This window comes from Pongo pygmaeus, chromosome 21, assembly GCF_028885625.2.
Source record: "Pongo pygmaeus isolate AG05252 chromosome 21, NHGRI_mPonPyg2-v2.0_pri, whole genome shotgun sequence".
In the NCBI taxonomy this organism is placed as follows: domain Eukaryota; kingdom Metazoa; phylum Chordata; class Mammalia; order Primates; family Hominidae; genus Pongo; species Pongo pygmaeus.
Genome location: NC_072394.2, coordinates 7,522,234 through 7,545,658, shown reverse-complemented (window position 1 = coordinate 7,545,658; position 23,425 = coordinate 7,522,234). Strand labels below are relative to the sequence as shown.

The 23,425-nt window shown below is 38.6% G+C and overlaps 1 protein-coding gene and 1 long non-coding RNA gene across 2 annotated transcripts in view; both read right to left on the bottom strand.

The window, feature by feature from the left end:
• The window catches only part of SPTLC3 (serine palmitoyltransferase long chain base subunit 3), a 226,325-nt gene extending 220,022 nt beyond the window's left edge, over positions 1 to 6,303 (bottom strand). The window contains exon 1 of the mRNA XM_054467406.2: positions 5,884 to 6,303. The gene's annotated coding sequence lies outside the window, so the exon portion shown is untranslated. The remainder of the gene's footprint in view (positions 1 to 5,883) is intronic.
• A 1,095-nt stretch (positions 6,304 to 7,398) lies between these two features.
• Positions 7,399 to 21,750, bottom strand: LOC129021661 (uncharacterized). The gene is made up of 4 exons (XR_008496108.1): positions 20,541 to 21,750; positions 19,448 to 19,569; positions 18,685 to 18,841; positions 7,399 to 7,720 (listed from the first exon to the last, which is right to left on the bottom strand). It is a non-coding gene; the product is annotated as an uncharacterized LOC129021661 (long non-coding RNA).
• Between the last annotated feature and the right edge of the window lie 1,675 nt (positions 21,751 to 23,425).

Genomic DNA, 23,425 nt, shown 5'->3' with positions numbered 1-23,425 from the left:
AAAAAAAAAAAAAAAAAAAAAAAAAGGGTCTTGCTACACCCTGGAGGAAGGAATGCTGCACGGAGATGCCAAAAAGAATCTGAATAGACAGGCCTTGCTGGGTTTCCCCACTCAGTCTATCAGCATTATAATAGATATTATAGATCATACCCTTTGATCCAATCACATTTCTACACATAAGTCAATCATGCCTATCCAATGGAGTCCTCATAAAATACCTAAAAGGACAGGGTGTGTAGAGCTTCTGGAGAGCTGAACATGTGGAGGCTGACAGGCAGGTGAAGGAGAACTTGTCCATGTGTCAGGAGGGTGGCGCACCCCAACTTCATGGGGACAGGAGCTCCTGTGCTCTTCCAGGCCTCACAGTATATATCTCTTCATCTGATTTTTCATTTGGATCCTTTTGTTTTTTGAGACGGAGTCTTGCTCTGTCGCCTAGGCTGGAGTGCAGTGGCACGATCTCGGCTCACTGCAAGCTCCGCCTCCCGCGTTCACGCGGTTCTACTGCCTCAGCCTCCTGAGTAGCTGGGACTACAGGCGCCTGCCACCACGCCCGGCTAATTTTTTTTTGTATGTTTAGTAGAGACGGGGTTTCACCGTATTAGCCAGGATGGTCTCGAACTCTTGACCTCGTGATCCGCCCGCCTCGGCCTCTCAAAGTGCTGGGATTACAGGCGTGAGCCACCTCGCCCGGCCCATTTGGATCCTTTAAAACATCCTTTGTTATACATTGATTAACGTAAGTATTTCCTTGTGTTCTGTGAACTGCTCTAGCAAATTAGTCAAACTCAAACAGGGGTTTGTGGGAACCACAACTTGAAGCCAGTCAGTGAGAAGTTCTGGAGGTGTGGGGTTTCAACTGGTTAGAAGAAGGGGGTGTTCTTGTGGGACTGAGCCCTCAACCTGTGGTTTCTGAGGCTATCCCCAGGTAGATAGTATCAGAACTAAATTAAATTGGAGGACACCCAGGTGGTTTCCACTGCAGAATCAATTACTAGCTTGGGGTATGGAGAGAAACCCGCACATATTTGGTGGCAGAAGTCTTCTGTGTTGATTATTGTTGTCGAGAGAAGAAAGGAAAAACACAGCTTGAGTTGCACTTTTCCACACTCACTCCCCAATGCACACATTCAGCAAACACCAAGTACAGTTTCTGAAATTATTTTCCTTCTATATATCTGTTCTGATATATGTATTTAAATTTAGTTTTACATTTTCTGAATTTATCAGTAAACACTTTTGACTTCTAATATGTATAATTTTTGCATTTTCTCTTTCCAGTAATTTTTAAAAATTTTTCTTTTACAAAAATATTTACTTGAAAAGGACTGGAAATTTTAAAAGTGGTCCTTAATACTGTTGGCTTTAGAAGCATCAGCCTAAATAACTTGAATAAACAACAGATCATGATAAGTGTTACAGTAAATGTAAAGACTGAATCATCAAAGCCTAAAGAGAGAGGAAAGACAACACTACTTGCATGACTCTTGAAAAATGCACCAACTGGTTGTTGCTTTTCTCATTTGACCCTCTATACAAAGCCATGAGGTTGACAGAGGTCACCAATCTTGAAGCTGTCTGACTGAAAGCCTTAAACATTTAGCACATGATAAGGAAGGGTAACACTTACTGAGGGCTCCTTGTGCTGCCAGTGTACAAAGCTGGGGTCAGCTCTCCTTCTTGAAACTTCTTCCAAGTGGCCTATGCTTGCTTCCCTTAGGTGGTTTCTAGATATTCTTTTAATGGAAACACAACTTACTGAAGAGCAGACAGTTTTATTTATTATTTTTTAATTTTTTTTTTCTGTAGGTTATTGGGGCACAGGTGATGTTTGGTTACATGGGTAAGTTTTTTATTGGTGATTTCTGAGATTTTGGTGTACCTATCACATGAGAGCAGTGTACAATGCACCCAATTAGTAGTCTTTTATCCCTCACCCCCTTCCCACCTTTTTCCCTTGAGTTCCTAAAGTCCATTGTGTCATTCTTATGCCTTTGTATCCTCATAGCTTAGCTCCCACTTATGAGTGAGAAAAAGCGATATTTGGTTTTCCATTCCTGACTTACTTCACTGAGAATAATAGTCTCCAGTCTCTTTCAGTTTGCTTCAAATACCATTAATTCATTTCTTTTTATGGCTGAGTAGTATTCCATTGTGTGTGTGTATGTGCCACAGAAACCGTAGCATATATATATATATATATATACACACACATATATATATACACACATATCTATACACCACAGTTTCTTTATTCACTCATTGATTGATGGGCATTTGGGTTGGTCCCACATTTTTACAGTTGTGAATTGTGCTGTTATAAACATGCATGAGCAAGTATCTTTTTTGTATAATGGCTTCTTTTCTTCTGGGTAGATACTCAGTAGTGGGATAGCTATATCAAATAGTAGTTCTAATTTTAGTTCCTTAAGGAATCTCCATACTGTTTTTCATAGTGGTTGTACTAGTTTACATTCCCACAAGCAGTGTAGAAGTGTTCCCTTTTCATCGCATCCATGCCAACATCTTTTTTTTTTTAAATTTTTTGATGATGGTCATTCTTGGAGGAGTGAAGTAGTATCACTTTGTGGTTTTGATTTGCATTTCCCTGATCATTAGTGATGTTGAACATTTTTTATGTTTGTTGGCCATTTGTATGTCTTCTTTTGAGAATTGACAATTCATGTTCTTATCCCACTTTTTGATGGGATTGTTTGTTTATTTCTTGCTAATTTGTTTGAGTTCATTTTAGGTTCTGGATATTAGTCCTTTGTCTGATGTATTGATTGAGAAGATTTTCTCCCACTCTGTCAGTTTTCTGTTTACTCTGCTGATTGTTCCTTTTGCTATGCAAAAGCTCTTTAGTTTAATCAAGTCCCAGTTGCTTATCTTTGTTTATATTGCGTTTGCTTTTTGGTTCTTGGTCATGAAATCCTTGCCTAAGCCAATATCTAGAAGAGTTTTTCTGATGTCATCTGCTGGAATTTTTATAGTTTCACATCTTAGATTTAAGTCCTTGATCCATCTTGAGTTGATTTTTGTGTAAGGTAAGAGATGATGATCCAGTTTCATTCTCCTACATGTGGCTTGCCAATTATCCCAGCACCGTTTGTTGAATAGGGTGTCCTTTCCCCCACTTTATTCCTTTGTTTGCTTTGTCAAAGATCAGTTGGCTGTAAGTATTTGGGTTTATTTCTGGGTTCTCTATTCTCTTCCATTGGTCTATGTGCCTAGCTTTATATCAGTACCATGATATTTTGGTGACTATGGCCTTATAGTATGGTTTGAAATCAGGTAATGTGATGCCTCCAGATTGCTTAATCTTGCTTTGGTTATGCGGGCTCTTTTTTGCTTCCATATAAATTTTAGAATTTATTTTGTAGTTCTGTGAAGAATGATGGTGGTATTTTGATGAGAATTGCATATATGTACAACAAATAGCACTATGAATGGAATAGTATCTGACATTTCAATACTAATATTTAATTTAGATGGCCTAAATGCTCCACTTAAAAGATACAGAATTGCAGAGTGGATAAGAATTCATCAGCTATTTGCTGCCTTCAAGAGACTCACCTAACACTTAAGGACTCACATTAACTTAAGGTAAAGGGGTGGAAAAAGAGATTCCATGCAGATGGAGACCAAAAGCGAGCAAGAGTAGCTATTCTTATATCAGACAAAAGAAACTTTAAAGCAAAAGCAGTTAAGAAAGACAAAGGGGGACATTACATAATGATAAAAGGCCTGTTCAACAGGAAAATATCACAATCCTAAATATATATGCACCTAACACTGGAGCTCCCAAATTTATAAAACAATTACTACTAGATCTAACAAATGAAATAGACAGCAAAACAATAATAGTGGGGGACTTCAGTACTCCACTGACGACACTAGACAGGTCATCAAGACAGAAAGTTAACAAAGAAACAATGGATTTAAACTATACCCTAGAACAAATGGACTTAACAGATATTTACAGAAAATTCTACCCAACAACCACAGAATATACATTGTATTCATCAGCACATGGAACTTTCTCTAAGATAGACCATATGATAGGCCACAAAATGAGCCTCAATAAATTTAAAGGAATTGAAATTATATAAAGTACTCTATCAGACCACAGTGGAATAAAACTGGAAATCCACTCCAAAAGGAACCTTCAAAACCATGCAAATACATGGAAATTAAATAACCTGCGCCTAAATGATCATTGGGTCAAGTATGAAATCAAGATGGGAATTAAAAAATTCTTCAAACTGAATGCAAATAGTGACACAACCTATCAAAACCTCTGGGATACAGCAAAGGCAGTGCTAAGAGGAAAGTTCATAGCTCTAAATGCCAACATCAGAAAATCTGAAAGAGCATAAACAGACAACCTAAGTTCACACCTCAAAGAACTGGAGAAACAAGAACAAACCAAACCCAAACCCAGCAAAAGAAAGGAAATAAACAAGATCAGTGCGGAACTAAATGAAATTGAAATAACAACAAAAAAAAATACAAAAGATAAATGAAACAAAAAGCTTGTTCTTGAAACCAGCTTAATAAATAAAATAGATAAATATTAAGCTGGTTCTTGAAACCAGCTTAATCAATAAAATAGATAAATAAAATTGATTGAACATTAGCAAAATTAACCAAGAAGACAGAAAATCCAAATAAACTCAATCAGAAATGAAATGGGAGATATTACAACACCACAGAAATACAAAAGATCATTCAAGGCTACAATGAACACTTTCATGTGCATTAACTAGAAAACCTAGAGGAGGTGGATAACTCCTTGGAATGATATAACCCTCCTATCTTACAACAGGAAGAATTAGATACCCTGAACAGAGAAATAACAAGCAACGAGATTGAAATGGTAATTAAAAAAAATGTTTTATATTTTAAATCCCTGTATGTACTTCTCTAATTTTTACTCCAAATATACAAGATATGTTAATGTGTAGGAAGCAAGTGTAAGTTTGATGTTCACATAAGAAGCAGTATCCAAGGAGAGTACCATTGAATTGTGACCTTATGTGTCATTTATTACATTAGGAGTGAGCCAATGTTTTACCCTTTGAGATGAGCAGATTGCTTGAGGGGAGTTAGAGTCCTTACATATGTCATCAGTAAATCATTTTCACGGACTGCTGGGCAGAATTTAGGCAGATCAGGGAAGTGATGACAATGGCTAGAAGAAGGGTAGAAAGGGAGAGACATAGGTGAGAATGACAGACGTTCAGGAGGTGCATCAGCGGGAGCAAGATACGGCACCGCAGAAAAAGACCCAGAGAATAATATACTGTAAAGTCGTATTTACAATTTAAGGACATGCAAAACTATTCAATATATTGTTTAAGAGTACAGAAAGTTGAAGTCAAGCTACAAAGAATAGCAATTGATAAATAAACATAAAATTCAGCATAATGGTTACCGAGGAGGTGGTTTTTTCATACAGGGGGTGGGGGCCCACAGAAGAAGGCTAAGGTAAATACTGCTCTATTTCTTAAGAAAAATGATGGCTATGCTGGGATTCTTTAATTAATTATCTTTCTACTTCGAGTACACATTTTATGCATTTCCTCTAGTGAGTCAGATATTTTATTTTATTATACTAAAATAGGAAAAGTAACCAGGCATAGAAACCTTAAGTTATACTGATCATTTTTGAGAGCCTGGGCTACAGTAATGAGCCCTTTCCTATAAGGCTCTTTCCTATTTTTATTAAAAAAATAAAAAAAAATGTTTTTTAATAGGAAGTTCCTATAAAGAAAGAACTGCTGCCTTGATCCCCAAGTTCAGATCCCAAATTCAGAGCCTCTTACATCCATATCCACATACCTAGGCTGCTCTTCCCTAAAGCCAAGCCACTCCACTCACCTGGGGGCTCCAGGCCTCCCTGTTCCTGCTCTTCACAGCCTCACATCTTGGCGGTCAGTCCCTGAGCAGCCAGAAAGATCAGGAGCAGGGTGAACACAGCAGAGATGGCCAGGACAGTGGAGACTTGTTTACTGTCACCATGGGAACCTCTGAAGGTGCTTTAAAAGGGTGGGGCCAAAAGCTGGGGGTAGAGTCAGAACAGCTGGGGCAGCAGTAAGTCTCTGACACCTCCCCACCCAGTGATTTTGGGAAGTTTTTCTGCTTGGTTCCTCAGACCCAGCTTGCCCCTCTGTCCTGGAAATGAGCCTCAATTTCTCCCAAGAAGGTGGGACATCTGGCTCCACTGGAAAGATGGAGGTGAGATGGTTGAGAGGGAAGCAAGGGTGGAGGGAGTCAAGGGCTGTTGCTTGGTGTGTCTCTCTAGATCAGAGGCCACTTGAGAAGAACTTCCGGTGATGGAATCACAAGTGGGGTGGGGGAGCATTAGGTCACAATGGTCAGATTGTGACTCACATGGAGTGGAGCTGGGGATTGGCCAGCCAGGCAGAGGAGGTTGATAAAAGTCAGGTTACCAGGGAGTGAGCCCGGCAGAGAGGGGCTGGGCATGAAGGGATGGGGTGAAGGGTTGGCGATTGGTGAAGGGGTGGTGATTGGGTTCTGGCTCCTGCTCCAAGGCCCTTTCATGGAGACTTATTTCCCATGGTCCTCTCCCAAGGAAAGCCTCTCCACTCTCACCTGAATCCTGCCCTGAGTCTCAGGCTCTGACTACAGTCTATAGTCTACAGCTTCCCTCTCCCCATGTCCCAACCCCAGTTTTCTTAGTTCCTGGCTGCAAGGGTTTTAGATCCTCCACTCAATTTCCAAAAATTTCTCCTGGTACCAGCTTCTCTACCCAGCCTTTTTAGCCTACCTGTCAATCCTCCCCTATGTGTCCCATCGGTCTGGAAGTCCAGATGACAGTCATGGATATGCTGCTTGCGTTTTCTGAATCACTATGTCAATGAGAAATGTGTCCTATCAGAGCTAACAGAGCTTCACAGCAAGGTCATTTTGAAGATAACCTTCTTCAAAATGAGGAGTGAGAAGGACATAACTGCTCTAGGATCAGTATGTGAGGCTACCAAAAACATGCTGTAGTTTGCACATTCTTTGAGGCTTGCAGAGAGAAGCCTGAAAAACATGGCTGGTGTCTTGGCAGAATTTACCCTGGCGCCCAGGATGGTGTACAAAACATCTTCATGACAAGGTGTCTTGCTGGGCACTCTTAACCATTAGAAGAAACTGATGCCATGGAACTTTGAAAAATCAGAAAGTGAATGTACAAATGGAGAACCTTTGAAGACAGCAGAGCCCAATGTAGGTAAATGACATTGCTCGTAGGAAGGAAACAGTGTTAGGGAGCAAAAGGGGCTCACTGCCTGATGCACTAAAAGTCAATACTAGGACAATGGGTTTTGAGAAAATAAAAGCCTTATATTGAAATTCAACAACCAAGAAGACAGGAGTCAAGCATATCTGTCTCCTGTGTTGGCTCCAAGGCAGTTTTAGAAAAGTTTTATTGGGTGGATACTGGGGTTAGCAGGTGATTGGTGGAAGGTAAGCATCATCTGAAAAGTCCTCAGGCATGTGCAGTTATCTCTTCATGCTACCTTATGAGTCATATGTGCAAATTTGGGAGAAGTTAGTAGGAAACAAACAGTGGAAATTCAGGCTGCAGTTTCAGCAAGCTTGTTCTAGTAGGCCATCTTGGTCCCAACCAATGTTAGGCAGTTCTTTTACCTCAAAAGCAGAGGGAGTTTCAGTGTTTCAGTGACTTGGTTTTTTTTCATCTGCCATTCTGCAAAATCAAGATTTTCTGTTAGTCATTATGAACTCTTTGGGACTGGTTTCAACAGCAGGCCCAGAAGCATCACAGACATATCTTACAGTGAAAGAGTTCTGGGCACAACTTTGGGAGGCCAAGGTGGGTGGATCATGAGGTCAGGCATTCGAGACCAGCCTGGCCAACATGGTGAAACCTGCCTCTGCTAAAGATACAAAAAATTAGCTGGACATGGTGGTGTGTACCTGTAATCCCAGCTACTCGGGTGGCTGAGGCAGAAGAATTACTTGAACCCAGGAGGCAGAGGTTGAAGTGAGTTGAGATTGCGCCATTGCATGCCAGCCTGGGTGACAGGGCAAGGTCTCAAAAAAAAAAAAAAGTTCTGGGCACGTAATTACTGCTATCATATTTCTGACATATCTGCTTTCTTTAAAGAGAGGATATGAAGTGTTTACTAAGCAGACTAAGAAGAATATAAATAACATCTCAAGAGAAATCTAAGTAATTTTAAACGAATATCAGATTACTAATATTTTAATAAAATCCTGAATGGTACTTAAAAATGACTATTGAAAAAAAGGAAGAAACTTGAAATAATTAAAGTATCAGGACAAATAAAAAGTAAAAGAAAGAAATTAATAATTAGAAGGGAAATTGCACAAAACTCAGTGGTTTTACAAATTCCACATTAGAAATTCCATATTAGCGCTCTTAATAAGAAAGCCTATGCAGTTTTCATTGTCGCTTGGGCTGCAGAAAGAATTCATGCAGAGAGAATGAAAGTGGCCACCTGAGGAAGGTCCTTAGAATATAAGCCATCAGTTCAGCTTTGATGGCCATCTCCAAAAACCTTCACCAAACACTTCCATAAAGAGGTTATTCAAGCTGGGGGCCCCTTTGGCCCTCACACTGAAATTGAGAAAGTTTCCTGTCATTGCTCAACAATGTCCCAACTTGTGATGTTTTTCTCTTCTGGAAATGGAAGATTTGGGCTTATACCTGAGGAAGAGACTACAATGTAGTACCAGTGAATCATCAAAATGCTCGGTAAATTAATGACCTCAGAGCTGTGCCCTCTTTTGGCCACAGCTATCACCTTAAGCAGTCTGGATTCTTCCAGAGTGAGGAGTGATGTTTTTCACATTGGCGCCCTGACATTGGGTTTTCCTTACAAATGTTCAATGTGATCTCACCAACTGCAGGATGCCCACCTCCACATAGTCCATTGAGACCCTCTCTCCTCACTTGTGGGAAGCTGAGAGCCTTCCATCCCACCTCAGAGTTCTGCTAGCCCACATCCTTAAAAGTGGCATTCCTGGATTATCACATTGAAAAAGAGGACACTAGTCCCTGGCATCTGAGAACTGGGCTGTTACTGTTAGGTGTGGTGGATCTGGCCCAGTACTGAGAGCTAGGTGGTAAAGTTCTCCTGTTCAACATAAAAAGACAAGAGCACTAGACAAGGCACCTCTGTGGCTATAGTGGATGAAAAACAAAAACCAAAACCAAGACCAATCTGTAATAACGTCTGAATGCAGACAAACCATACAAACTGCTAAAACTGCAAAAAATGGCCAAACATTTTCCTCTCCTGGTCAGAATATGAGTAACTGACATTTGTTTAACAATCACAGCTTTAGCCTCACCATCCCATTCCTTTTTTTGTTTAAGATTTATCAAGATAACCAATCATGGAATTGTCCCCACTTCCTAACAGCATCCAATACAAAGCAAAACTTTGCTTTATGAATTATCTCTGAAAAACTTTACATAAGCCAAAATCCTATAAGTCTTTTCTAATACTTGCTTATTAATATTGCCCATAATTCTCTATGGTGTCTGTTCTCCTTTATCTTAATAAATCACTAAGCTCAATTTGTTCAGCTACAATTGTTTTCTTTAGTGTCTTTGCCTGTAAGGTATTGACAGAAATGTAGGTTCACCAGGATTCAGATGAAACCTTTACTGTCTTGGGCTGGAAGCCTTGACTCAGTAAGATTGTGTACATTTGTGATTTCTTGTGTATTTACATATTAAGGTGTCGAATTGTCCTTGGCTGGTTGCTAAGTTAATGTACAACTAAGCTCCAATATTTTATTGAAGCATATCTGTGTTTGGTTTATTTTCCCAATTATGAGGTCCTCTGGTACTTTTGTTTGTCTGATCAGTTTGTTTTTTTCCCCTCAGTGAATTTATTTTCTGTCCTAACACTAGCTTCTGTGGTCCTTCTGCTTGTTTAGGGTCTTGTGTGTTGCTTTTCTATTAGAAGAGATTTCTTTGGGCACAAATTTGCATAGTTCTGATTTTTAAAAAGTGAACAGAACTTTAGAAATCTGTATGACAATGCTGATAGAAACTATATATGCATAGTGAGGGAGAAGAGAAAAGAGAAAGAAGAAAAACTCTTTTCAAGAAAACAAAAACACAATCCACAGACAAGAAGAAAGCATTTCCAAATCATATATTGGATAATAGACCTGAATCCAGAATATATAAAGAACACTTAAAACTCAACAATAAGAAACCAATTCAAAAATGTTCAAAAGTCTTTGGTAGATATTTCACCAAGGAAGATATAAGAATGGCTTATGGGCCTATGAATGGTGTACATTATCATAATATTATGAGCCATTAGACAATTCAGATTGAAACCCCAGTGATATACTACTACATACCCACTAAAACAGCTATAGTAAGACAGACAGAAGCAAGTGTTGGTGAAGATGCAGAGAAACTGGAATCCTCACACATTGCTGCTGCTAGTATTAAATGGTGCAGCTGCACTGGAAATAAGTTTGGCAGTTTCTTAAAAAGTTAAACTTGCCATGCAACCCAGGAATCTGTTTAAGAAAAATGAAAACATGTCGATACAAAGTCATCTGTGAATGTTTCTAGAATTGATATTCATAATAGGTCTAACTGGAAGCAATCCAAGTACCCATCAATGGTGAAATAAATGTGGTATATCCATACCATGGAATACTGTTCCATAATTAAAAGCACACTACTAACATATGTACTAAAATATGGATGAACCTCAAAAATACGGTGCTAAATGAAATAAGCTAGAGGAAAATAGCCTATGTATTGTATAATTGCATTTATATGCAATGTCTAGAAAAGGCAGGTTTACAGAGACAAAGCAGATCAGTGTGTCTAACTAAGGCTGGGGATGGAAGACAGGATTGACTGCAAATGGATGTGAAGGACCTATTGGGGGGTTATGAAAATGTACCAAAATGGGATTGTGGTGGTGCTTGCACAACTATAAATTTACCCAAACAATTTGAATTGTATACTTACAGAGGGTATATTTTATGGTATGCGAATCATATCTAATTAAGTTGTTAAATATGAAAAGAAAGAAGCAGAAAGGTATTCTCCAGCCTGGGTGACAGAGTGAGACCCTGTCTTAAAAAAAAGTAATTAAGTCATGTTTCTTTTAGTGGACATTTAAAAGCATATTTACATAGTAAGCTTCTGTTACTAGAGTTATGAGCTAAGAAGTAATGGCTTTGGGTTCAACATGAGAAAAGTTTTTGATATAACTGGTTTTAAAAAATCAGTTTACAATATACACATAATGTCAGGAAGTATTTTTGTTTGTTCAGTAAGAGGATAAAATTTCTCATGGCTTCAATTTTATAAATTTCCTATATTAGACTTATAAACTTATAAACAAGCAAGTTTATAAATAAACTTATTAAAAAGTTACCACTGATTGCATAACTTGCTTAAAATACAAAGTTATATGAATAAACTGTATTCAACTAAATGAAATGACGATAATAGGTGTATTTTTAACTAATTTTTTTTATTTCCACAGGTTGTTGGGGAACAGGTGGTATTGGATTACATGAGCAAGTTCTTTAATGGTGATTTGTGAGGTTTTAATGCACCCATCTCCTGAGCAGTATACATGGAACCTAGTTTGTGGTCTTTTATCTTTCATCCCCTTCCCATCATTTTCTCCCGAGTTCACAAACTCCATTGCATTATTTTTCTGCCTTTGCATCCTCATAGCTTAGCTCCCACTTATGAGTGAGGATATCTGATGTTTGGTTTTCCATTCCTGAGTTACTTCACTTAGAATAATAGTCTCCAATCTCTTCCAGGTTGCTGAAAATGCTATTAATTCATTTGTTTTTATGGCTGAGTAGTATTTCATCATATACATATATAAATACACCACAGTTTCTTTATCTACTCATTGATTGATGGGCATTTGGGTTGGTTCCACAATTTTGCAATTGCGAATTGTGCTGCTACAAACATGTGTGTGCAAGTATATTTTTCATATAATGACTTCTTTTCTTCTGGGTAGATACCTGGTAGTGGGATAGCCGGATCAAATGGTAGTTATGATTTTAGTTGCTTAAGAAATCTCCGTACTGTTTTCCATAGTGATTGTACTAGTTTTTATTCGCACCAGCAGTATAGAAGTGTTCCCTTTTCATTTCATCCATGCCAGCATCTACTGTTTTTTGATTGTGGCCATTCTTGCAGGAGTGAAGTGGTGTCACATTGTAGGTTTGATTTGCATTTCCGTGATCATTAGTGGTGATGAGCATTTTTTTCATATGTTTGTTGACCATTTGAATATCTTCTTTTGAGAATTATCTACTCATATCCTTAGCCCACTTTTTGATGGGATTGTTTGTTTTTTTCTTGCCAATTTGTTTGAGTTCAATTTTAGTTTCTGGATATTAGTCCTTTGTCAGATGTATTGATTGTGAATATTTTTTCCTACTCTGTCAGTTTTCTGTTCACTCTGCTGACTGTACCTTTTGCTGTGCAAAAGCTCTTTAGTTTAATTAAGTCCTAGCTATTTATTTTTGTTTATATTGCATTTGCTTTTTGGTTCTTGGTCATGAAATCCTTGCCTAAGCCAATGTCTAGAAGAGTTTTTTTGATATCGTCTGCTAGAATTATTATAGTTTCAGGTCTTAGATTTAACTCCTTGATCCATCTTGGGTTGATTTTTGTATAAGGCAAGAGCTGATGATCCAGTTTCTTTCTCCTACATGTGGCTTGCCAATTATACCAGCATCATTCGTTGAATAGGGTGTCCTTTCTCCACTTTATGTCTTTGTTTACCTTGTTAAAGATCAGTTGGCTGTAAGTATTTGGGTTTACTTCTGGGTTCTCTATTCTGTTCCATTGGTCTATGTGCCTAGTTTTATATCAGTACCATGGTATGTTGGTGACTATGGCCTTATAGTATAGTTTGATATCAGGTAATGTGATGCCTCCAGATTTGTTCTTTTTACTTAATCTCGCTTTGGCTATGCGAGCTCTTTATTGCTTCCATATAAAATTTAGGATAGTTTTTTCTAGTTCGGTGAAGAATGATGGTGGTATTTTGATGGGAATTGCACTGAGTTTGTAGATTGCATTGCCAGTATGGTCATTTTCTCAATATTGATTCTGCCCATTCATAAGCATGGGATGTTTTTCCACTTGTTTGTGTCATCTATGATTTCTTTCAGCAGTGTTTTGTAGTTTTTTCTGTGGATACTTTCACCTCCTTGGTTGGGTATTTTCCTAAAGGTTTTATTGATTGATTTATTTTTTTACAGCTATTGTAAAAGAGGTTTAGTTCTTGATTAGGTTCTCAGCTTGGTTGCTGATGGTGTATAGCAGAGCTATGGATTTGTGTACATTAATTTTGTATCCTGAAACTTTGCTAAATTCATTCATCAGTTCCAGGAAGTTTGGGGGGAGCCTTTAGGGTTTTCTAGGTATATGATCATATAATCAGCAAACAGTGAGAATTTGACTTCCTTTTTACCCATTTAGATGTCCTTTATTTCCTTCTCTTGTCTGATTGCTCCAGCTAGAACTTCCAGTACTATGCTGAATAGAAGTGGTGAGAATGGACCTCCTTGTCTTGCTCCAGTTCTCAGGGGGAATGCTTTCAACTTTTCCCCATTCAGTATTATGTTGGTTGAGGGTTTGTTTTACATGCCGTTTATTCCATTAAGGTATTCCCCTTCTATGCTGATTTTGCTGAGGGTTTTAATCATAAAGGGATGCTGTATTTTGTCAAATACATCTGTGTCTATTGAGATAATAATGTGATTTTTGTTTTTAATTCTGTTTATGTGGTATATCTCATTTATTGGCTTGTGTATGTTGAACCATCACTGCATCCCTGGTATGAAACCCAGTTAATCATGGTAGATTACCTTTTTGATATGTTGTTGTTTGGGTTAGCTAGTATTTTGTTAAGGATTTTTGCATCTATGTTCCTCAGGGATATTAGTCTCTAGTGTTCTTTTTTTTTTTTTAAATCATGTTCCTTTAGTGTAATGTATTTTTTAAAGAAAATCTTGAATAAATGAATGTTGTATCTATTGAGTGACTGGGGTCTGCCAGCACTATGGTCATGTCCCATAACCTCAAATGAGGCTTCTGGGGTGGAAGTTTGCCTTAGGAAGCTCTCTGCGGTCATGGTAAACATTTACTTGTTAGTTTGCCACTATCAGCTGAAATTCCCCTTAGCAAGAATGGCAGTAGAAAAGGATTTTGAAAAACTAGAATATGGAAGTTGTCATGGATCATCCAGTTCTGGGGTCCATGACTTTCTGTAAAGGGTCAGATAGTAAATATACTTGGTTTTGCAGGTCATATGGTTCCTGCGTCAACTACTGGACTTGGAAGTTGTAGCATGAAAGCTTTCGTAGACAGTACACAAATGAGTAGGCACAGCAGTGTTCCAGTAAGTTATTTTCATAAAATGTACAGGGCCAGATATGGCATGCCTGCAGTAGTTGCTGAACACTAATCTAACAGGATCTCTCTCTATATTTTTTAATAAAAAAGACAGTAGTATATGCCAGCAAGGCCTATGCTCTTGGAGTGGTCTAGAGGAAGAGCTAAACTAAAAAGGCAAGAAACAAAATGTGAGAAATTGTAATAAATAAATAACAAAGGGAGTAAACTTTGAGGGATCAATGAGTATATCATGTTTTGATTGGAGTCTTTAATGAACTCAGCCGTCTGCTGCTGGGTTTCCCCACCAAGAAAAGACATGCTCAAAATAATATTTTAAAACAGACACACGGTCGGGCGCAGTGTCTCACACCTGTAATCCCAGCACTTTGGTAGGCCGAGGTGGGCGAATCATGAGGTCAGCAGTTCGAGACCATCCTGGCCAACATAATGAAACCCCATCTCTACTAAAAATACAAAAAAAAAAAAAAAAAATTAGCCAGGCGTGGTGGATTACAGGCTCCTGTAATCCCAGCTACTTGGGAGCCTGAGGCAGCAAGAATCACTTGAACCTGGGAGGCAGAGGTTGCAGTAAGCCGAGATCGTACCACTGCACTCCAGCCCAGGCAACAGTGTGAGACTCTGTCTCCAAACAAACAAAGCAGACATACACACACACACCATACACACACACACAACACACACACACAAGCTTTTATCTTGATTGGAACCCAAAGAAAGACAACTGTGTGAAAAGACTTTTTGGACATGGAAGATCACTACTTAACATGTATCTAATGACATGGCCTCATTGTTTAATTCTATTAAATATTTCTAGTTCTAATAAAAATTTGTTGCATGAATCTAAACGTAGTGTGCCATAGTATGACTTTGCAAACAGAAAATAAGCTAAACATCACTTTTAGGAATCCCCTGTCAGTTGATGGGGAGAAAACAATGCCTATTCAGTGGAATTCAAGTGGTGGTCTGTGGACCATTGCTGCATGGTGAATATTCAACTACTGTCCTGGGAGAGGAGTATGACAGTTGTTGAGAGTAAGTGTTTCAACACTTTTAGTGTAGTTTGACTGTGCCAAAGCAAGTGGACTTGCTTTATTGAAAGAGTTACAGAACAGGTCAAATTCACATGATGAGTCACAAATGACAGGAACTATGTAATTGTTGAGCACAGTAGGGGCATGTTCTGAAATAATTAGTCAGATTAAGGAGCTTGCGATAGATTATAAATCAATGTAATGTTTGCTTCATTGAGAAATTTTTGTTATATATATAAAAGCAAAAAATCTTGTTGAACTAAACATTATGCTTAGAGAAATTGTAAAATGTAATCATTCCATAAGGGTAATAACTTTAATTTTTTTATAGGCAATAATGTGAAAGCTGACTAAAAGCAACTGTTAATGTATGTGGAAGTATATCGTTATTGAGGGGAAAAGTTTGGTGGAGAACTATTGAACTATAGAACAATCTCAGTGTTTCCAAGGTAAGCAACCAATTTGATATTGACTTTAAGATGGAATTGGACAACCAGTCTTTCTCGTTTGTCTAGTATTTTGGATATTTCAATTAGCTTAATATTGCTTTGCAAAAAAAGTCAACATGTCTTTTCACAGCAGATAAGGTTGAAGGGCAAAATCCTCAGTTAGAAGCTTGGAAGAATACAGTTTCTGCAGATAAGTTCCATGACTTAATAACAATTATTAATGAAGTGGTTGGTGGTCTTGATATTGGACATCTGCCAAAATTTATCATCAAATCCTTATAAATTTGTACAACATTTTGATGTTTTTCTGTCAAAAGAAGATAGATGCCTAATATTAATGTATCCCTCATTCCTTTCATTGAAAGATAATTTAGATATCCTCTTACCTAAGTTAGAATGACTATTATTAAAAAGACAAAAAATAACAGATGCTGGTGAAGATGTGGAGAAAAGGGAACTTTTACACACTACCGGTGGGAATATAAATTAGTAAAATCAAAAAATAGAACTACCATATGATTCAAAAATTCCACTACTGGGTATTTATCTAAAGAAAATAAAATCAATACTTCAAAAAGATATCTGCACTCTCATGTTTATTGTAGCACTACTAACAATAGTAAAGATATGGAATCAACCTAAGTGTTCATCAATAAACCAATGGATAAAAATGCAGTGTATACACACAATGGAATAATATCCAGGAATAAAAATAAGGAAATCATGTCATTTGCAGCAGCATGAATGGAACTGGAGGTCATTAAGATAAGTGAAAAAAGCCAGGCACAGAAAGACAAATATTACAAGTCATCACATATATGTGGGAGCTAAAAATGTTAATCTCCTGGAGGTAGAGAAGAGAATAACAGATACAAGAAGATGAAAAGAGTGTGTATGGCAAGGGTGCGGGAGATGGACAGAGGTTAGTTAATGGGTACAAACATACAGTTAGATAAAGGAATAAATTATACTGTTCAATATCATAGTAGAGTGATTATAGTTAACAACAATGTATTATGTCTTTAAAATAGCAAGAAGATTTCAAATGATAAACACAGAACATGACACATACTCGAGGTAGCAGTTGCCCTAAATACCCTGTCTTGACCATTATATATTGCATGCATGTAACAAAATATCACATGAATCTCATAAATATGTACAAATATTATTTATCCATAAACATTAAAAATATCATTTGCTTTTAATTATAATTTTACAGGAAATTTATTTATCTGATTATTACTGAAGGATTGAGGTACATTTTGAAAACATCACTTGTTTCCTTTGGGATAATGGCTAAAATATTATCATTGCGATTTCTGACATTTCTCAAAAATCAATTGCCATTTCATTCAAAATTTTACTTTAAATTGGTTATTAAAGGACAAAAAGTAGCAACCACAGTAGCAATTTTCTGAATTAACCTCTTGTGAGTATATATAAAATATATATAATATATAGTTATATATAATAATATATAATATATAATTATATATAATTATATATATTATATAATTATATATATAATTATATATATAATATATATAATATATATAATAATATATAATTATATATTATATATAATTATATATAATTATATATAATATATAATTATATATAATAATATATTATATATAAAACATGTTTTCATCCATGGTTGTTGGCATAACTCCCATAGTCTTCTGTTATAATGTTGGAATGCTTTAAGTCTCAGGAGCAGACCTCAGAAAATATAATCTCTCTCTCTGACCTTCCCCTGCCCTCCTCTAATCTTCCCCTGCCTTTCTGATTGTGGGCCATAAGATCCTCATTTGAGAAGGGTCCTGCCATACCCTGGAGGAAGGAATGCTGCACAGAGGTGCTAACAAGAATCTGAATAGACAGGCCTTGCCGGGTTTCCCCACTCAGTCTATTGGCATTATAATAGATATTATAGATCATACCCTTTGGTCTAATAACACTTCTACATGTTTGTTATCCTACCTATCCAATGGAGTCTTCATAAAAGGCCTGAGAGGACAGGATGTATAGAGCTTCTGGAGAGCTGAACATGTGGAGGCTGACAGGAAGCTGAAGAAGAACCTGTCATGTGCCAGGAGGATGACACACCCCAACTCCACAGGGACAGAAGCTCCTGTGCTCTTCCAGGCCTCACACTATATATCTCTTCATCTGGCTTTTCATCTGGATCCTTTATTTATTTATTTATTTATTTTATGTTTTATTTTTTATTTTATGTATTTATTTTTTTTTTTTTTGGGACAGAGTCTTGCTCTGTTGCCCAGGCTGGAGTGCAGTGGCGCAATCTCCACTCACTGCAAGCTCTGCCTCCTGAGTTCACGCCATTCTCCTGCCTCAGCCTCCCAAGTAGCTGGGACTACAGGTGCCCATCACCATGCCCAGCTAATTTTTGTTTTGTTTTGTTTTTTTAGTAGAGACGGTTTCACCGTGTTAGCCAGGATGGTCTTGATCTCCTGACCTCGTGATCCGCCTGCCTCGGCCTCCCAAGGTGCTGGGATTACAGGCATGAGCCACTGTGCCTGGCCCCCACTTGGATCCTTTAAAACATCCTTTGTGATAAATTGATCAACATAAGTAAGTGTTTCCTTGTGTTCTGTGAACTGCTTTAGCAAATTAATCAAACTCAAACAGAGGACTGTGGAACCCCAACTCGAAGCCAGTCAGTGAGAAGTTCTGGAGGTGTGGAGTTTCAACTGGTTGGAAGGAGGGGGTGTTCTTGTGGGACTGAGCTCTCAACCTGTGGTTGCTGAGGCCATTTCCAGGTAGACAGTGTCAGAATTGAATTGAATTGGAGGACATCCAGTTGGTGTCTGCTGCAGAATAGATTGCTTGCTTGGTGTATGGAGAGAAACGTGCACACATTTGGTCACAGAAGTCTTCTGTGTTGATTGTTGCTGTTGAGAGAACAGAGGAAAAAACACATCTTGAGTTGCTCTTTTCCACACTTATCCCCCGTGTGCACACTATCAACAAACACCAAGTACAGTTTCTGAAATTCTTTTCTTTTCCTATATAGCTGTTCTGATTATATGTATTTAAACATAGTTTTACACTTGCTAAATTTATTAATAAACATTTTTTGACTTCTAATGTATGTAACTTTTGCATTTTATTTTTCCAGGAATTTTTTTAAAAAAAATTCTTTTACAAAAATATTTATTTGAAAAGGAATGGAAATTTCAAAAATGATCCTAAAGCAGTTAGCTTTAGAAGCATTGGCTTAAATAACATGAATAAACAACAGATCATGGTAAGTGTAATAGTAAATGTAAAGAGTAAATTACAAAGGCATAAAGACAGACGAAAGACCCCACTCACTACTTGCATGACTCTTGAAAAATGCCAAGAATTGGGTTTCATTTTTTTTACTTGACCCTCTAGATGGAGCTACCAGGTAGACAGAGATCACCAAGCTGGAGAAGTTTTCGGACTGAAAATCTTAAGCACTAGCAAATTATAAGGAAGCGTAGCACTTACTTATGAGGGAGGGTAACACTTACTCCTTGTGCTGCCAGTGTACAAAGATGGGGTCAGCTCTCGCTCCTTCAAGTTCTTCCAAGTAGTCTATGCTTGGCTTCCTTTTGGAGGTTTCCAGATATCCTTTTAATGGATACATGACTTACTGGGGAAGGGACAGTTTTAGATTTTAAATCTCTGTATGTATATCTCTAACTTTTATTTCAAATATACAAGATACATTAGTGTGTGGGAAGAGGGTGTCCGTTTGATGTTTACATAAGTAGTGGTATCCAAGGTGGGTACCGGTTGAATTGTGTCCTTATGTGTCATTTATTACAACAGGAGTGAACCTTTGAGGTGAGCAGATTGTTTGAGGGGAGTTAGAGTCCTTACATATGTCATCAACACAACATTTTCACAGACTGCTGGGCAGAATTTAGACAGCTTGAGGAAGTGATGACAATGGCTAGAAGAAGAGTAGAAAGGGAGAGACACAGGTGAGAATGACAGACATTCAGGAAGTGGGTCAGCAGGAGCAAGATATGGCACCACAAAATCAAGATCCACAGGATAATAGAGTGTCAAGCTGTATTTAAAACTTACCAACATGCAAAACTGTTCAATATATAGTTTAATAGCACAGAAAGTTTAAGTCAAGCTACAAAGAAAGGCAGTTGACTAATGAACATATAATTCAGGAGAGTGGCTACTGAGGACGTGGTTGTTTGGTGCAGGGGATGGTGGCCCACAGAAGGAGGCTAAGGTAAATACTGTTGTGTTTCTTAAGATGAGTGATGGCTATGCTGGGATTCTTTAATTCTCTTTCTGCTTCGAGTACACATTTTATGTATTTTCTCTAGTGAGTCAGATATTTTATTTTATTAAAATGGGAAAAGTAAACAGACACAGAAACCTTCACTTATACTGATAATTTTTGAGCTACTGTGGCCTTTCCTATAAGGCCCTTTCCTATTTTTATTTAAATTTTTTTTAAAAAGTGTTTTAATAGGAAGTTCCTATAAAGGAAGAACTGCTGCCTTGATCCCCAAGTTCAGATCCCAAATCTCAGAGCCTCTTCCATCCATATCCACATCCCCAGGCTGCTCTTCCCTAAATCCAAGCCACTCCACTCACCTGGGGGCTCCATTCCTCCCTGTTTCTGCTCATCACAGCTGCGCATCTGGGCTGTCAGCCCCTGAGCAGCCAACAAGATCAGGAGTGGGGTGAACACAGCACATGGGCAAGGCAGTGGAGACTTGTTTACTGTCACCATGGGAACCTCTGAAGGTGATTTAAGGGGGTGGAGCCAAAAGCTGGGGCAGAGTCAGAACAGCTGGGGCAGCCACACATCTCTGACTGCTCCCAACCTAGTGATTTTGGGAAGCCTTTCTGCTTGGCTCTTTAGACCCAGCTCGCCCCTCTGTCCTGGAAATGAGCCTCGATTATTTTCTCTTCAAAATTTGGGAAATCTGGCTCCCCTGGGCAGATAGTGGTAAGATGGGCGAGAAGGAAGCAAGGGTGGAGGGAGACAAGGGCTGTTGCAGGGTGGGTCTCCCTGGATCAGGGGCCACTGGAGAAGAACTTCCCGTGATGGAATCACAAATGGGGGTGGGGAAGCATGAGGTCACAAGGGTCAGATTGTGACCACCTGGAGTGAAGCTCAGGATTTGCCAGCCAGGTAGAAGGGATTGATAAAAGGCCGGTTGCCAGGGAGAGATCCCAGCAGAGAGAGGCTGGGCATGAAGGGATGGGGTGATGGTATGTCAATTAGGCTCCAGCTCCTGCTCCAGGGCCCTTTCATGGAGGCTTGTTTCCTAGGTCCTCTCCCAAGGACACCCTCTCCATGCTCTCAACCGCATCCTTCCCTGAGTCTCAGGCTCAGACTACAGTCTATGGTCTACAGCTTCCCTCTCCCCGAGTCCCAACCCCAGTTTTCTCAGTTCCTGGCTGCAATGGTCCTAGGCCCTCCACTCAATTTCCAAACCTTTTGCCTGGTGCCACCTTCTCTACCCAGAACTTTGGCCTACCTGTCAATCCTGCCCTGCATGTCACCTCAGCCTGGAAGTCCATAGGACTGTGATGAAGACGACTGCTTGCATTTTCTGAATCACTTTGTCGATGAGACATGCATCCTATTAGAGCTAACAAAGCTTCACAGAAAGGTTGTTTTGAAGTTGACACTGAGGAAGATATAGGTGCTCTAGGATCAGTATGTGAGGCTGCCACTAACATGCTGTAGTTTGCACATTCTTTCAGAGAGGTTGCAGAGTCTGCTTGGGAGAGAAGCCTCAAAAACATGACTGGTGTCTTGGCAGAGTTTGCTCTGGTCCACAGGAGGGTGTACAAACAGGCTTCATGAGAAGGTGACTTGCTGGCCACTCTTAACCACTAGAAGAAATTGATGCCATGGAACTTTGAAAAATCAGAAAGCAATTCCACAAAAGATGAACCTCTGAAGATAGTAGAGCCCAATGAAGACAAATGACATCGCCCATAGGAGGAAAACAGTGGTATCAACCTATAGGGGCTCACTGCTCTATGTGCTGGAAGCCAATAATATGACAATGGGTTTTTGAGAAAATAAAAGCTTTGCATTGAGATTCAACCCCTAGATGAGATGAGAGAGGAGTCAATCTCATCTATGTCCCTGTGTTGGTTCCAAGGCAGTATTTAGAAAGATTCATGGGGTAGATACTGGGATTAGCAGGTGATTGTAGAAGGTAAGCAGAGTCAGAAAAGTCCTCAGGCATGTGCAGTTGTCTCTTCATGCTACTCATGAGTCATATGTGCAAATTTGGGAGGAGTGAGAGTGAAAGAAGCAGTGAAAATTCAGGCTGCAATGTCAGCAAGCTTGTTAAAGTCAGCCATCTTGGTTCTAACAGGTATCAACCAGTTTTTTTTTTTTCTTTTTTCTTTTTTTTTTTTGAGATGGAGTCTCACTGTGCTGCCCAGGCTGGAGTGCAGTGGTGCGACCTCCGCTCACTGCAAGCTCCACCTCCTGGGTTCACGCCATTCTCCTGCCTCAGCCTCCTGAGCAGCTGGGACTACAGGTGCCCACCACCACGCCCAGCTAATTTTGGTATCAACCAGTTCTTTTATCAAATGAGCAAAGAGAGTTTCAGTGGGGTTTTTTTTTCTTTATTTTTTTTCATCTGAAATTCTTCAAAGCAAGAATTTCTGTTAGTCATTATGAACTCTCTGGGACATTGTTTCAACAGAAGGCCTTGAAGCATCACAGACATGTCTTACAGTGAAAAAATTCTGGGCACATGATTACTGTTATTATATTCCTCACATATCTGCTCTTTATAAAGAGAGAATATGAAGTGTCTCAAAAGCAGACTAAGAAGAATATAAACAACATCCCAAGAGAAATCTAGGTAATTTTAAACAAACTATCAGATTATATTTTATTTAAATCTTGCATGGCACTTAAAAAAATACAGAAAAAAAGAAAAATGAAATAATCAAAGTTTCAGAAAACACAAAAAGTACAAAGAAAGAAATCAATAATTAGAAGGGAAATTACACAAAACTGAGTGGTGTTATAAATTCCACATTAGAAATTCCTGTTAGTACTCTTTTTTTTTAAATTTAATTTTATTATTATACTTTAAGTTTTAGGGTACATGTGCACAATGTGAAGGTTAGTTACATATGTATACATGTGCCATGCTGGTGTGCTGCACCCATTAACTCGTCATTTAGCATTAGGTATATCTCCTAATGCTATCCCTCCCCCCTCCCCTCACCCCACAACAGTCCCCAGAGTGCGATGTTCTCCTTCCTGTGTCCATGTGTTCTCATTGTTAAATTCCCACCTATGAGTGAGAACATGCGGTGTTTGGTTTTTTTGTCCTTGTGATAGTTTACTGAGAATGATGATTTCCAATTTCATCCATGTCCCTACAAAGGACATGAACTCATCATTTTTTATGGCTGCATAGTATTCCATGGTGTATATGTGCCACATTTTCTTAATCCAGTCTATCATTATTGGACATTTGTGTTGTTTCCAA